General features: G+C 30.9%; 1 pseudogene; it reads left to right on the forward strand.

Moving 5' to 3' along the window:
- The first annotated feature begins 6,949 nt into the window (after positions 1-6,949).
- Positions 6,950-9,246, forward strand: LOC133198446 (uncharacterized; annotated as a pseudogene).
- The last annotated feature ends 7,736 nt before the right edge of the window (positions 9,247-16,982 follow it).

Raw genomic sequence — 16,982 nt, forward strand, 5'->3', positions numbered from 1 at the left:
TTTGTCGACGAAAATGATTGGACCTCTCTTCAACATGAATAACAAAATATGATGTAGAGCTAAATATTAAACCTGATCCCACCTCTGATGTCTTAGAGGTCCGTGTTTGCTCTACACCTATTTTGTAATGTTTAATGGACTTTTGAGCTCGAATACTGTTCGTTATCTCCACATATTTCATTAAACTTAAAAAGAATATCATTGCATGATAAGATTACATATGATTTCTTTTTCTAAGTAATTGCTGGTTTTGAATAGAGTTATATAGTGTAATTAAGTCATGGTTATTAAAAAGATAATGATTTTTCTCATAATTGTGCTTTGTTTAATTATTTTAGTATTTCATTTAAGTTAGGTTGCAATTTTAGAAATTCATACCGAATTAAGTTTTTTTTTTCTACTGCGCAATTTTCCTCTTTGAAATACATATACCTTAGATTGCTTGTCTCCTCAAAACATATCGCAGATTCGGCAAAGGTGTCCTTTATTCATTAACATGCATATTTCATTCAATTTTTAACTTAAATTGCTGCTTTGTTTTATAATTTTACTTAAAAAGATTTAAGAATCGTAATTTTTTTTTTCCTTTGATCGAGGTATCAAACAAAACATGGACAAAAAACTGCATTATGTGCTCAAAACATTTTCTAAGTCGGCAAAATTTTTGAATTCATTTGTGTATTAATTCAAATAAATTTCAAAACTAACTATTGTTTCTAGATTTGTTTTGTTTGTAGATTTGTATTGTTTGTAGTTTTTTTATTGTTTGTATATTTGTTTTGTTTGTAGTTTTTTATTGTTTGTAGATTTGTATTGTTTGTAGATTTGTATTGTTTGGAGATTTGTATCGTCTGTAGATTTGAATCATTGTAGATTTATATTGTTTAGAGATTTGTATTGTTTGTAGATTTGTATTGTTTGAAGATTTGTTTTGTTTGTAGATTTATATTTTTGGTAGATTTGTATTGTTTGTAGATTTGTATTGTTTATAGATTTGTATTTTTTTAAAGATTTTTATTGTTTGTAGATTTGTATTGTTTGTAGATTTTCTATTGTTGTAGGTTTATATTGTTTGTAGATTTGTATTGTTTGTTGATTTGTATTTTTTGTAGATTTGTATTGTTTATAGATTTGTATTGTTTATAGATTTGTATTTTTTTGTAGATTTGTATTGTTTATTGATTTGTATTGTTTGTAGATTTGTATTGTTGTAGGTTTGTATTGTTCATAGATTTGTATTGTTTGTAGATTTGTATTGTTTATAGATTAGTATTGTTTGTTGATTTGTATTTTTTGTAGATTTGTTTTGGTTGGAGATTTTTTAGATCAATCAACGTTTGCTATCTTCACGTTTCATTACAGACGACAAATTATGGATTGGAAGATAATAATCTAAGTCAATCAATTAGGAATATTCAGAATAAATTCGAAAATATTCATTTCACGTCTTTTACCTTCTTAAGAAATACGTATAACAAATAGATCTAAAAATTAGATATACCTTCGATATATTGCACATTCAATTTGATAGCGTGGTTAAAAATATTTAATAGAAATTATAATGCACGAAAAAAAAACATCCATTTTTCAGAGTCAAAAGGTGAGCTTTTCTACTTTACATGAAAAATATCCAACCTATGTTTTAATCATTTATGTTTGCCCTTCAATCTAATTAAGACCCTCATTTTTTTCAGATTCAGCTACTTACACTGGACAATAAGTATTGCAACATACGGTTTATCATAACAGTTCCATAAGCATTTTTTTTACAGTCTAGGGGTACTATTTAACAAAAACTCATAATCACCAAAACGGTAGGGTTGTGGTTACAGTTATATTTGCTAAGAACTTTACTTTTAATAAAATAAGGATGAAGATAACAGACAGTGATCGATCAAAAACAATATGTAAAGAAACCGTGGTTACTACACAGAGCTGAGTTAATTTTTTTTTTTTAATAAATGGTCTCTACCATGGAATTGGCGAAGGAAAAACTGTGCTTCATTACAAAAGTCGCTAAAAAATCAATTTTTATTTTTAAGGTTTTGATACCTGAAAAGACAAGCCTTTTCAGCCGTACAGTGTTCGGATGGATTAAGAAATCTAAAATGGAGAAGGAGTTTTGTCGCACCTGCACTTGTGGATCAAAGTCTGAAAATATTGATGTTCTGACCAACCTATTAAATGCGGGAGTTCTATAATCATGTGTACGGAGACTTTCCAGATGTGTAAATATAAAAAGGACATACTTTGATGGATTTAAGATATACAGAAATTGCTTCTTGTGTTTTTGTGGTTTTAGATTGCATTTTACGTAACTTATAGAAAGACAGTCGTATTCAGCAATTGCAATATAATAAATAAACATTATTGAAGTTAATGCACAAAAAATTTCTGCCACAAAACATAAAGAGTACTTAGAAAGACAATTGAACGTGCCGGTGTAAAGATGAATTATGACCCCCATAGAATAATGACCTGGGGTCATTTTTCGCCGTCGAATAATGACCCCCGGTCATTATTCAACGGCGAAAAATGACCCCGGTCATTATTCGACGTCGAAAAATTACCCTTTTACCCGTAGAAAAAGTGTCATCACCCTAAAAATCTGCATACCCTACGTGAAGAAAAATGACCCTCGTAGAATAATGACCCCCAGTGGATAAAAATTGAAATTTTTAGGGGTAAAAAAAATCAAGAGACCTGTTGGCCAAATTGCTCACCGGAGCTAAATTGGGAATAAATCGATGATATGTTGATTTCATTACATTATACAATTATAGCTGTTTTTAAGGTCAATGCGATGATTCAGAATCTAGAGGAGTAAAAATTTATCGAGCCCAAAGGGCGAGGTGAACATTGTTTTTCAATGGTGGAAAAATCATTGTACTGACAGAAAAAAAAACAGCAATAACTGTTTTATTATATGATTCAACGATTAAATTGATACAAACTGATTAAGCAAACATGTCAAGTTTCTTGTTTATTTGCTCAGGTCCTAGCCAAACACAGTGAGAGAATCGGAGTTAACATAAGCATTACCTGTATTAATTTTGCATTTGAAATCTATTTTTGGTGCAATGTACATTAGAAAAAATAAATGTCAGGCATAGCATTGAAAGGGAAAATGGAGCATTATAAGAGGCAAAAATGACAAGTTAGCTTAGAAATATCTTTGATGAACCCCTTAAAAAGTTTATTGATGTAAGGGGGATTTCCTTTTACCCTGCTGTCTCAAAAAGTTGGGGTAGGGCAACCAGACTTGCAATGAACATTTTCAAGAGCAAAAAAAAAAGTTCATGAAAATGGAAGGGGGAGGATACCCCACCCCTGATTCTATGCGCCTGAATATTATGTTCACCTTGTCCTCTCAAGTAGGAGAGTTTTTTTTTTAAATATACTGTATAAAAAAGAGGGGGTGGTTACAAGACTTTCAATGAACATTTTCAAAGTAGAAATTGCTAATATTTACATTCAGAAAAAGTGGGGGTGGGGGACAATCCCTCACACTTCCCCGATTCTTTGTACCTGAATATTATGTTCACTTGAGTGGAATTCGGATGCAGGTGAAATAATTTTTCAGAATTGTTTTCAATCTATTTTTAGTTCAATGTAGGAAAAATTAATCCTTATGTTCACCTGGAATGTCAAAAAAATGATCTGTCTTTAATGATAAATTGGAAACATTTATCTACTTCAAAATACATTGTATTGAAATGTTTCTATATTTTGTTTTGACAAATGTATCACTGTTTTGAAGTGGATTTTTTTTTAAATTATTCCTCTTACATGTATGTATCCTATTCTCAGACGACCAGACTTGAATGTACATTATATTGGGATTCTTCTTTATTACTTCTATATATTTAAAAATAAATTTACATAGATCACTGTTTGTAAATAAAAATGCACATTATACGATTGTGTATAGTTCAGACATACAGATATTTTATATGTCATTCTTATGTTTTCCAAGTCTGCTTCATATTTGGACGTTCTACTAATTATGGACGATAAAACCTAAATTGTTTGACAAACGGGATAACTTCAGCTTTTTCCATCGTCAACTTTCCTTATTTATGTTGTAATATTCCGCTATCATTTGCATAGGATATTTACATGTACGTTTACCAACTTATTCGATACCCAAGAGCACGATTAATTTTTAAATCAAGGCAGGCTACTTACAGATACATGTAAGTTGATGTTACAGGTGTTTCAACAACCTCGTTTAAAGTTAGCATTTCGTAAATTCAATGGTCGTCAATGACCCTGTCAACAAATATAACCTATAATTGGGTCAATTGTTTGGCCTTTGTTTTTATACTAAATTCGACAACGGAATGTCCCGTTTACCTGATTTATTCATAGAGCTCACGGCGGGTGTGACAGGTCAACAGATGACGCTTACTCTTTCTAGGCACCTGATCTCACCTCTGCAATTTTCGGGGGTCCTTTTTTATGCCATTTCAACAGAATTTTAACAGAATTGTATTGTTTGTGGATATTTTAAAATCATCACTGTTCGTTACTTTTTTCATTAGGGAGATATATCCACAGTATGTCGTTCGAACGAGATATCATGTCATATCAATACATTCTACCTCATTTGCACACGACTTTTTACGTCATTCAAAAAACATATATATATATATATATATATATATATATATATATATATATATATATATATATATATATATAGATAGATAGATAGATAGATAGATAGATAGATAGATAGATAGATAGATAGATAGATAGATAGATAGATAAATCCAAGAAAAATCACAGTGGTCGGTGATAAATATGAAAAATATTCAAACATATAAAAACACAGAGAACGAGTAAAACATAAGCGCTTTCATTTCTTCTTCATGATGTTTTAAAATATACTCATGGTAACGTTTATTGTGACGTCATAATCAATAAGATTTTTTTTAAGTTTAGTGTGAATTATTGGTGTGTAAATCACACAGACTGACACGTACATGTAGACATATTTTTCAAGAAGCGCTAGTGCGCTTCGTGAAATATGCCTTCGTGACAAGTCTGTGTGATTTACACACCAATAACTCACATAAAACTTTAAAACATTCCTTAAATATTTCATTTTATAACTTTCCGTATTTATTTCCGAAAATTTATCTCATTCATTTTTTTCCTTCACTTTTTTTAAAAAAAGTTCTTCGCACTCAAAGCAGGCTGAATACTTTGAGAGACATGTTTACCATTGAAAAGCAAGGACATCCCGCTTGTCTTTTATTTAGCTATGAATGTCTATAAACAGTCAAATATCCAAATATGAAACAAATAGAAGACAGCCATAAAGGGAGATTACGTTAAGAGTTATAACCAATAGTAACCATTTTGCGGTTTTCAGTATGTGCTGAGAACGCAATAGGCTTAAGAAATAGAAATATGCATGTAAATGTAATGCTGTTTTATTGCATTTTATTTGCGCGTTCGTCCAGTGTTGGTCAAAAAGGATATAAAGAAGAATTAAACATTGAGGTTCAAACCTTGGCATCAATCACCTGTTATAAATTTTCTATCACTCTGTTGGAAAAGGGGTCATTTTTCAACGGGGGAGGGGTCAATTTTTCATAGGAAGCACATATAAAAAAAAAATGACCCCTAGATCTCTTTTTCTACAAAAAATTAATTTTTTCTACGGCTTGGGGGTCATTTTTTGTCGTTGAAAAATGACCCCCCGGTCATTATTCTATGAGGGTCATTATTCGTCTTTACACGGGCAGTAAAAATTCTTAGAAAGAAATACTTGTATATCGAATTCATGTTTCTTCATCATTTCAAAAACATATATCAAGATGTGTAAATTTAAATGTATATTTATTCAAAAGAATCAAGATGTTCATTTCCTTAAGAAGCTTGGATAAAAAAGGAATAAGTACTCTGTTACTCCCCCCCCCCCCCCAAAAAAAATCCTTTCATAAAATTCAAAATTTGTTTTCTTGAAAAACAAAATTCATCAAGAATAAATTATTTTGTATTTTATCCAAAAACCGTTATGGTTGGGTTTATTTTATGAAAATTAAAATCATTCCACATTTTATTTACGGACCGGTTTCGGTTTTTATCAGATGAAAGTGTACGTCATATTTGACGTCACTACTGCAGCACAAGAGTTGGGTGTTGGAAAAAGTAAGTGATGTCAGATACGTTTTAAAAGAATTTTTAAAGGCTAGTTCATTGTGTTTAGATCATTTCATTACGGTTACAGATCCGTATAAACTTTCTAGTACTCTCATCACTTGTATGTACGTAATTGTTAAATTAATGCAGTTCGTAAAAAGCCGATAAACCTAGTGATTAATAAGTAGCATAATTTTGGATTTGTTAACGATGAATGTTAAGGCAATATAGCATCACTAATTTTTCAGATTTGTTTCCCTTTTGTTAATAGCTACGCTTGCATATTTATATTCGATATGAAAGTGAAAGTAGAAACCTGGTATAGCAGTTAACGTAAAATGTTTGTTGAGATCATTATTCAATCGGTTCTTTCATCAAATTAATGAGAATTGGAGTTCAGTACGAGTCACAGTGTTGTTTTTTTTTTTTTTTTTTTTTGTTTTTTTTTTTTTTTTTTTTGAACCCCAAAGCTGCTTAGACTGACGATTGAACACGAAGCTGATTTGACCGACGATTTGAAATCTAAGCTGTTTTGGAAGACGATGCATTATCACAATGCAGGTAAAAATAAATAAATAAATACAATAATCATCACAGTATATATAAGTAATGACTTAAACATATATCAAAAACAAAATTAACCCAACTCTTTTTTTTTCTACAGAACAAATCCAGCACACTTATAATTAAGTATAAGCAGGAAAACATATGAAAATATGTAAGGCATAGATTATAGAACTTGCTGGCTATAAAAACTATGAAAAACTATAAAACTATACAATATCTTCTGGGGATAATGACTTTTACCTTAATCAGACATTCAAGGTACTATTACTTGTGTATTGTATTGAAAGTATACATTAGCTAATTTCATTTGATTTATATTTACATGCATGTATATAATTTGACATTTATAGATTTTTTTTTCAACACTATAGAATTTTACCTAAAGACTTGTACTCACTCTCTTTTGTAGTTTCTTTTAACTTTTAGTTTGATTAGATATATGTCTAGAAAATATTTACTGTGTGAATATTTGTTTTATAATTTATATAGGTTCAATATACAGTCAGCCTCTCTCATTAATAAAATGGAATCTATTTAATTTTTTGCAATCTGAATTATATATACTATTTGAACATTCCAAATTCAATTGTGAAAATTTTTGAAAAAAAGTTATTGATTTTAAAATTTTATGCTTTTATTATGAAGCATGTCTTCCAAAAGTGAAATAAATGTCTTGGAAATAATATAGGGTGTCAACAACTGTTTTAAAACATTACCAGTAGTAAATATAATATATCAATTATTTTTTTTTATAAATTAAAAATTTGCAGAGAGATTGTCAATTGGCTTAAAGAAAGATTTAGCATCAACCCCTTGATTTCTTTTAAGGATACAGAAGTACAGGTATGATGAATATAAATGCTTGCTAACTATTTTGCAAGAATTGAGCATTTAAGTAGATGCACTGCATGAGCATGTACGTCATATTATATGAAACTAATAAAATTATAGTCAATATGTATAATAGTGAACCATTTTTTCTTGAAGAATGTATGTGTTTGATGTATATTAAAACAAATGAATGCATTGCTTTATTCATTCAGGATATGCTCAGCAATCTGGCAAAGAAGGCTGGCTGGACATGAAATGTTATGGGGGTTATGTCTAGCTTTGGATTCCACTAAATTCACATATTTACAGAAATCGGATCAGAGCAAAGGTGTGCACACATTTTATTTATATATGTTACATATCATTCTTGGAAGTATCAAAGTCTATTGCTAAATTGAATTACCTCGTCAAAACAGAAGTTTGCATTGCAATCCATTTAAGCTATACATTGTGAATTGAATTGTTTAGAAAAAAAAAGGTTTAGGTGATGGGTAACAAAGAAGTTGATGTAGAGGGTCCCTCCATTAAGTCTCTACATAAGTATTGATGAAAATGTTTCCTTCCTCTTACAATTATGCTAACAAATCCAGAGAGGGAATACTTCACACTGATGCTAGTATGAAAACAGTAAGCATTCAACATTTTCAAAATGTAAAAATATTGATGTTAAACATTAATGTTAAAATTTTGAGATATATATTTGTTTATTGGAAGGACATCTTTGCTGGTAAATATGATTAATGATAGAAAATTAATTCATGTTAAATTGTTTGTTGGATGTCACAAACAATTTTTCCAATCATATTCATCTTTAAAATCACTTGAGCCTTCAGCTCAGATTAGCTAAAAACAAATACTTTAATTTTAAATGAAAGTACTTGTTTTTAGCTCATCTGAGCCAAAGGCTCAAGTGAAGTTTTCTGATCAAAATTGTCCGTTGTCCATCATCATGGTTGTTGGCATAAACTTTTCACATTTAAGTCTTCTTCCCCAGAACCACTGGACTAATTTCAACTGAACTTGGCAAAGAGGACCAATAGTAAGGTACCAGTAGGGGTTCAAAGTTCAACCTATAGATTATATATGGTAAAGTCTTTAAAAATCTGCTTTTCAAGAACTACCACACTACAATTTTTGATATTATTTTGTAAACATCCATATGCAGTGTTGTTTCAAGTTTGTTGAAACAATGACCACTAAACCACCAGTGGGGCCCCTGAAGGGATGCAAAGTTTTACATAGTAATTTATACTTGTGTATAGGAAAATATTAAGTCTTTTTAAGAAATTCTACATTGCTACAATAGTGGGGCCTAAGGAGGGAATCTTGAGTAAATTTGATCAGTATGGAACAAATATAAAAAAAATACTTTTGCAATTTATTCCAGCACTTTTTTGTATTGTATTTCACAAAAGCCACCTGTGTCAGAGTTAAGTGAGTTTGCCATTGTTGCTTAGGTGAACAATGTGGTCACTGAACCTTTTGTTATTATTATTAATGCTAATTATTTAAAAAAAAAAATTAGAGATTTTTTCTTTGCCACAACCAAATTGTTCAGAAAGGGGACATTGGTGGATTTGCATTTTGGGTACAGTTCAAAGAATTTTCAATATGGTGATGGAAGATCAGAGGGAGGACAAATGGGAAAAGTTGACAGAGAAAGAAGAAAAAAGAATTAGGAAATATCTGGAATAATTATGAATGGGGAGGATGTACTTAATCTTGTCAGACTTTGACATGCAAGGCTTTTTATATTTATATGTATACTGGAATATCATTTTGATTGTAAAATCTCATTGTAATGTATTCACATTTTATATTTCATGCTTTATACATAAATACATAAACATTTTTATGAAAAACTATATATATGTACGGTATATATGTATCTTTGTTTGTTAGATCGAGACATCATCTGTGTTAAATGTGCTGTAGGTATGCTGTAGGTACATGTAATCTGAATTACTTATGATTTGTCATAAATTTACAATAGAGATTACATATATTGACAAATGTTATTGCACATATTTCAAGTTTAGGAAGGACACTTCCATGTCATATGGTATTTTTATACAAGTACATGATCTAATTATTTTATTCATTGGTACTTGTATACATGTTCATCTCCTTGATCACTTTGCTGAAATCCTTTCAAATAATTTGTACTCATTTTAGAATATGTAAAATACATGTATCGACAAATGCTACTGACTTGTTTGTATACTTTCTTGTTTAAAGTGTTGCACTGTGTGAAATTAGTTATTTCTGTTGATGAAGATATTTTTGAAAATTGTGCAAGCATTTTCAAATATTAAGATATTTAACAGATCATTGGAATGTATTGAAATTTCATCTATAGCAGAAATACCTGATTTTCAATGTGTACAAGTGTGTATTTTCTTTTGATAAATATGAAAAAAAAAACACATAAATGTTTCATATGATATACATATGATGCCCCTTTCATATGATTCTCATATGTAAATGACTTGAAACACACTTAAACTTTTCATGTGCAAATCATATGAAGTTCTTTTCATATGATTCACATATGTGAATCATGTGTGCTTCATATGATTTGCTTCATATGATTCACATATGATGCCCTTTTTTTATGATTCTCATATGAAACCAATCATATGATTCACATATGAGACACATATGTGGTTCATATGTGGCAAAGTTGCCTGTGTATATTACACATGATGAAAACTTGTTTGTTACAGATACATGAATTGCAGGGTGGGTATGAAGTTAAGACGGTGTCTCTCTCTTTCCATCTCTCTCTCTCTCTCTCTCTCTCTCTCTCTCTCTCTCTTGCTTTATAACTAGGTATTGATGTTTCTATGAAAAAAAAGAAATTAAAATATACAAGGGTTATATCTTTAATACAGAAAAGGCTAAAACTAACTATCTAATACATGCTTGATACCCAGGACAACTTTTAGACCATGCATATTATGAGGTCAATGTTATAAAGAACACCGAAAAAACGGCTTCGGTGCAAGTCTTACCCTATTTAATGTTATAGAAATGAGGTATAACTAGAGGCAAATTACTGATGGTATTTCTGTACAAATATCGAAAGTTCAATTGTTTTTAAACTCTTTATAACTCTTTATAAAGTTTAAATCTATAGTAAGGAACTGGGAACGGCAGTAGAAGCCGCGGTCTGGTGGTACTTCCCTCAGATTCTGATGAAATGAAAAAAATGCATAGAATTTGTACAGAGATTAATTATCTTCAGAAAATTGTTCTTAGCTTAGTTTATAAATTATTTTCGAAAAATGAAATAGGACATACCCTTAGAATACACAAAGAGTAAGGACAGTCCATATAAATCGCTCATCGTGCGTTCACCGTTCACCTTGCACTATCATTTGTGCTCCGCTCAACGTTTTCTAATTGTTCATAAACTGGAGTTCATCATTCAAAGACCGTTAACTCGGCGGTTTTTTTTTTTTTTTTCGTTTTACCCTCTTTACTCAGCGTTCATCCACCGTTTAAATGGGTCTAAATTAAAAACATTTATATTCCGTAAGCCATTGTTGCAAAGGTTATACGTTTTGACGTTACTAATACCTAGGTCACATTTAAGCCAATGATTATAAGACTAGTCTTTTCTCGTATCATCACCTCAAGAAATGATTGGTCGATTTTTTTTTAGGTCAGTGTTTAAATGGACACTGAGATTGGTTGCTATCCGTTTTAAACATCTATTATTTCGTTTGTACAGCATGTTAAGTTTCAGAGATGTTTTGTTCAATCAAAAGGATTAAAGATATTCATTTCTACAAATATTCTTTTTTGCTTTTTTATTTAGTTTGGCGACTTTTTCACTAAGCTTAATATTTTTCTTGTTAAAAGGAATACAGAATACAGTCATCCTGCTTCGTCATCTTTTGATATTTGACATCAAATATACACAACAAAGAATGATATGAAGAAACATGCAAACTCTGTCATTTAACTCTGTAGAAGAAATTAACTTAGAACGTGTCCTCCATCCATTAAAAATGCAATTATGTAAATCACAAGGTATACTAAAATGTTGTTTAAATGTCACAGAGCTATAATTCAAGAACCTCTGTCAATTTGCAAAGTTCAATCTTTTGTTTTATTATTATTAAAATTTTCGGAACTCGTCGTTTCTTTTAAATATCACCAACAAACAACAATATTTCTATTGAAGTATTTCAACACTCTCATGAATAATTCACTTTTAAATATATATATAGGAACTCCTATGAAATATGAAATCATAAAATCGATATTTTTATACCATTAACTATGACCTAGTACTTGTTATCCTTGTGGGCACAAAGGGCAAGGACAAGACTTCACCACTTCTTTCTGTCTTGAGAATCCCTCTCCAGTTCTCACCATGTTAGCTTGTGGTCCCTCATTTCCTTTTCTAACATGTATTTTAAAACGTTTTTAATATATAATTGACTTTTAATTTTTTTTTTTTTTATTCCTAATAGGTAATTAGGTTTTGAACAATTTTTAACGTCACTCAGGAATGGCCCTATTTCTAACACGTTTTTTTTATCAATAGCCATTTATCATATGCAAGAGCATGCTCTACGTACGAACAATTTCTAAATCAAGTTATTGACAAACAAGTTGATGAATGTAGAATATCAACAGTCTCGTTTGACGTCAACATTTTGCAAGTTATATGGTCGATATAATGAACGTCTCATCAATATACAGACTACCATTAAGTAGACTGCTGAATGAGTTTTTTCATGCTTATTATAAGGTCATTATTTTCTAACTCAATTGTCTTTAGAATTTTTCGTTTGACCGATCATGACAAGAAGCACACGGCGAGTTTAGCCGATCGACACGGGATGCTTACTCCTCCATGGCACCTGATCCTACCTCTGATGTTTTAGAGGTCCGTCTTTTTCTCTGCTCTGATTTGCATTGTTCAAATGGACCTTTGAGCTTAAATATTGTTCATTAGCTCCATATTTTTTAGAATATAAATAAGAAAGTTTAGTAAAAATACCAAAGAGATACTGATAATTTAATACACGTCACAGTACACACATATAAGAGTCCTTGATCTTTTTCCATGCCTACCGGCTTTGCATCTGTGAATCCATTTGTTTGTTTTAAAGTAGTATTTATTGTATGTTGTTTTACGTCCCATTCGAAAATTTTTCACTGATATAGAGACGTCACCATATACAGGTGAAGGGCTTCAAATTTTGACATTTACTCGGCACTCAGAGCCATTGAGCAGTGAGGGATCTTTATCGTTCCACCGCCTGTCGTGACACGGGGCCTCGGTTTTTAAGGTCTCATCCGAAGGACCCGCAACTTTCACTTCAAAGTGCCGAGCGCTTGGCGAAGGAACAGTTGCTACCAATTTTTTATCTACGTAGGTCTGTCGCGGCCGAGATTCGAACTCGCCACCTCCCGATCACGGAGCTAACGCTCAACCGACTGAGCTACCGTGAACGGTGAGTATTTAAATAATGCTTTTATAGCATGAAAAATCCCAAATGTGTTGAAAATGAACGTAAATGAGGTGGTATTTCATCATACGACCCGAAATTAAAATTGAATTTTTAAAGAACAATGTTTTGTTAACTAAATTAATAAAATGCGAGAAGTTTTAATAAAAGATAAATTTGAATAACAAAAAAAATTCAATGTGTTAAAATTTTTCAAAAGAGACAAAAAAGATCTTCCATAATTGATTAAAGTGATGAGAATATTATATATCTTAATAAAAATTCCAGTATTTTCATTTAATTCTGAGCTCATATAGTGTAAAACCAAAGTAGTTCATTAAAATATCAAATGACTTTTTATGATAGGTCCAGCAAGTATTAACTTTTTTTCTATTTTTTATCTTTCTATCTTTGTTTCAGAAATGGAAAACACGGAATAAATCTCTGCCATTCAGTTTACTGTAGGTGACTGTAAGATTACTGTAAGGTGATTAAATCCCAGAACTCCGTCATTTAGTGACCTTTCCAGTACTTTCAGTGAACATTCAGTTGACTTAATGGCAAAGTTTCATTCTGTGTGAAATGTACAGTGTAAAAAATACATCTACAAATGGATGTATGACTTACTTACTACTATTTTTTAAAAAAGCATGCATAAAATACTCCCTCCAGGAATTGTGAGCTTTCATGATATACGAATAACTTCGTAAATAAAGAAAGCTGTCAAATTGATGTAACAGGGTGGGTTTATCATAATAATAAATTAAGAATAATAATTTATTTTATCAGATGTGTTTTATAGTTATCATTCGTGATTCTCATCATTGCACTTTTACCTCTTCCACTTTGTTACTGGCTGGCTGATCATGTCGAACTTTGACACATGTTGCAGTAGTTGCCAAGGGTTTGGGCAGTAAAATTTCTGTTCTTTAGTATAGTGCGCGGGGGTATTGTACTCACTTTTCAGACAGACAGCTAACGTGACGGGTCGTGGAGAATTTTTCTCCATTGGCCAGTACAATTTATGTGTTTTACAAAGAGAATTCCCTTGATCTATATAAAGACCACATTCAGTAACTTTTATCTTTTTTTTCTACTTTATCATTCTATCTTCTCGTAATATGATATCTTTAATCGAAAGAATTAGTGTAGATTTGAAATAAAGTTCATGCAACGCAATAAGTAGATTTTGTAACCTAAAAGTATATTTTATTATTTTTACGATCAGCCACCGTCTTGAGGTTTATCACATCTGAACCTGTGATTATTGTTTGTATATAGGTTCATATTTGTACATGTTAATACGTGACAGAATACCTGTTGTGTGCATAGTAAGCCTAATTCCATAAACTGGTTCGCTATTGCAATTATAACTTGTTTGTACGTTTTTAATAAATATTGATAAATTATTCATATTTACGGAAATTCATATCTGAACACAATTTTGGTAATTCTGTAATTTGTAAAAGTTATTTCCCTTTTATCGTATTCATGGATTCTCAGTATCTAAAATTGTTTAAATCTATTTTAAGTAAAATCTATGTCGATCTATGGGGACTACATATACTAGTAATTGAATATGTTAGTTGCTTCCATATACTTATTGTGTTTTATTTCTTATAGGGCCAATTAAATATTCTTTGCTTGATCGATTTATTCCTGTGGAACAGGATCCAACAAATAGTTGAACCCTAGTACCAGTTGTGTTCTTTTCATCTTCTGTATATAACACGGTCACATTGATATCATTTCGCTGTCGGTTCACTTCCGGAGCCGCGCAGCAGTAATGCAATAAAATGGATATAAAATTCCAGATTCATATAGCTGATCGAATTATTCTAGATGACCATTGAGGCAAAATAAAATGAATGTACAAAAATAGAACTTAAATACACACAACGTTAGAAAAATAGTCATATTTTTTCACTGCTTTATACTTAAATAAACTTTTCATACTTTGATGCATTAATTTGACACAGTTGCTATTGTGTCGATAGATTGATTTTTTGGTAATGAGAACGTAGATTTAACTTGTCAAATGCTGGTTAGGTTTGTTTTATTTGACATATGTCAAGTTGTAAAAATAGCTGTAACGTATTGAAGCGCGTAATGCAATGAAATGGATAAACTCCGGGCACCTCTGGAATTTCCAAGGACCTGTATTTAATGACCTGATCACAGATTTGTATTGTTTTAGATGTTTTATTTTAGATCGAACACTGTTTGTTTATATTAACCTTTTTTCATTATCCTCAAATGAACACTACCCTATGTATAAACCCCGTTTTTTAAGGGAATAACTGCAGAGAGTGGCTTCAATGTAACAGTTTGGAAAATTTCCACATCTTTTCGAGACGAAACATGATCAAACAGAAAATGAAATATAGAAGAAGCTCGTAAAAAGGAAGTTTAACGAAACATTATCCAATGATTCCACATAAAATCTATGAAAACAAATAAAACAAAAGGGATGGTTGACTAGAATATGTCTTAGAGAGTTTAATAGTACATAGTAAATATCTAGTGTCAAAAATCCGCCATTTATATCTGAATTGGAAAAAAACAAGTGTTAAAAGTTTTCAAAATCAACGGAAAGAAGAAACTGTAATGTGTATTTGAATTGAAATTAAAAAATAATTACATTGAACATTTTTTTAGATGACGGCGGGTTTGACCGGTCAACAGGGAATTTCCGAGGGTCCATATTTATGCCCTGTTCACAAATTTGTATTATTGTAGTTTTATTTTAGATCGGTCACTCTTTGTTAAATTCAACTTTTTCATTGCGCTTGAATGTCCTCCACTGTAATGATTTTAAGAAAATATTAAGAAAAAATTTGTACTGATATGATATATTTAAGGAATCACTGTCTAGTTTGTTGGGTATGCCAGGGCATCAACGATAGTTGGAAACGTGGGATAATTTGCATAACGAGCGAAGCCCGTTATCCATTTATTATCCCAAGTTTCCAGCTATCGTTTGATGTCCTAGGCATACCCAACAAAATAGACAGTGATTCCTTATATCTCCATTTACATATGAAATAAAAATTGTAAATATAAATCAAAAAGATTTAAAATACACGAGGCCTCACATGTCAATTTCAATAGTCCCGCCCACTGACGTCAGACATAATCACACCCGCTCGAGAATGGCATGCATATAAGGCACCTGACCTTTCACCTGGCGAAATTAACATTCCGGTTGAATGATCAAGAAATCAACTAACCTAACTTTCAAAGAGGAGAAACAGAGAAAACAATTAGAAATTGAAATATTAGGGAGTAATTTTTATGCATGCTTCAATTAATCTATATTATTCTAATGAATTTTAAAATAAAAAATCCATTCGAGTTTATTAAGTTTGTTTTCAAGATCTTTTTCTCTATTTGCAGAACATCGCTTTTTATTCAAGAGTTAAGTAACACTTAATACGATAAGGGAGATAACTATGTTGAGCAATTATACTTTCATTTCTCACATCATGGACTGTTACATTTTATATGAAAAGAGAGATAAATCTATATGTAAAGTTAAAATTTCTAGATTTGTACCACGAAAGGTTAAGATTTAATACAAAAAAGTAAAAGATTCTATTTTGTTAAGTAGGAATTTCTCTGTTGAACTTGGCAACGGATTGTGGTCCCTGTCTCTAATGTGCAGATTCTCACCGGATATCATATCATGTCCATTATTCGATGTTCATTCCCTGAATAATCAATGAGAGTGCAGATTAAATTACCCTAACAAAAATTTACTATAGTTAATAATAGTTTACCATAGTTAATTGTAGTGAAAACTTTGATACTTTGATTTACTATGAAACTTTACTCAGGAACTTTTTTTGATATTTCAAAGCTTATAATCTCTTACATTAGATAACAGGTATGTAAAATTTGGATGGAATATGTGAAGATACAATAATTCTTTAATAATATAGTAAACTATAGTTAACAATAGTT

Source organism: Saccostrea echinata, unplaced genomic scaffold, assembly GCF_033153115.1.
Source record: "Saccostrea echinata isolate AGI-Se365-2 ecotype Australia unplaced genomic scaffold, CSIRO_AGI_Sech_v1 ptg000033l, whole genome shotgun sequence".
Classification (NCBI taxonomy): Eukaryota; Metazoa; Mollusca; class Bivalvia; order Ostreida; family Ostreidae; genus Saccostrea; species Saccostrea echinata.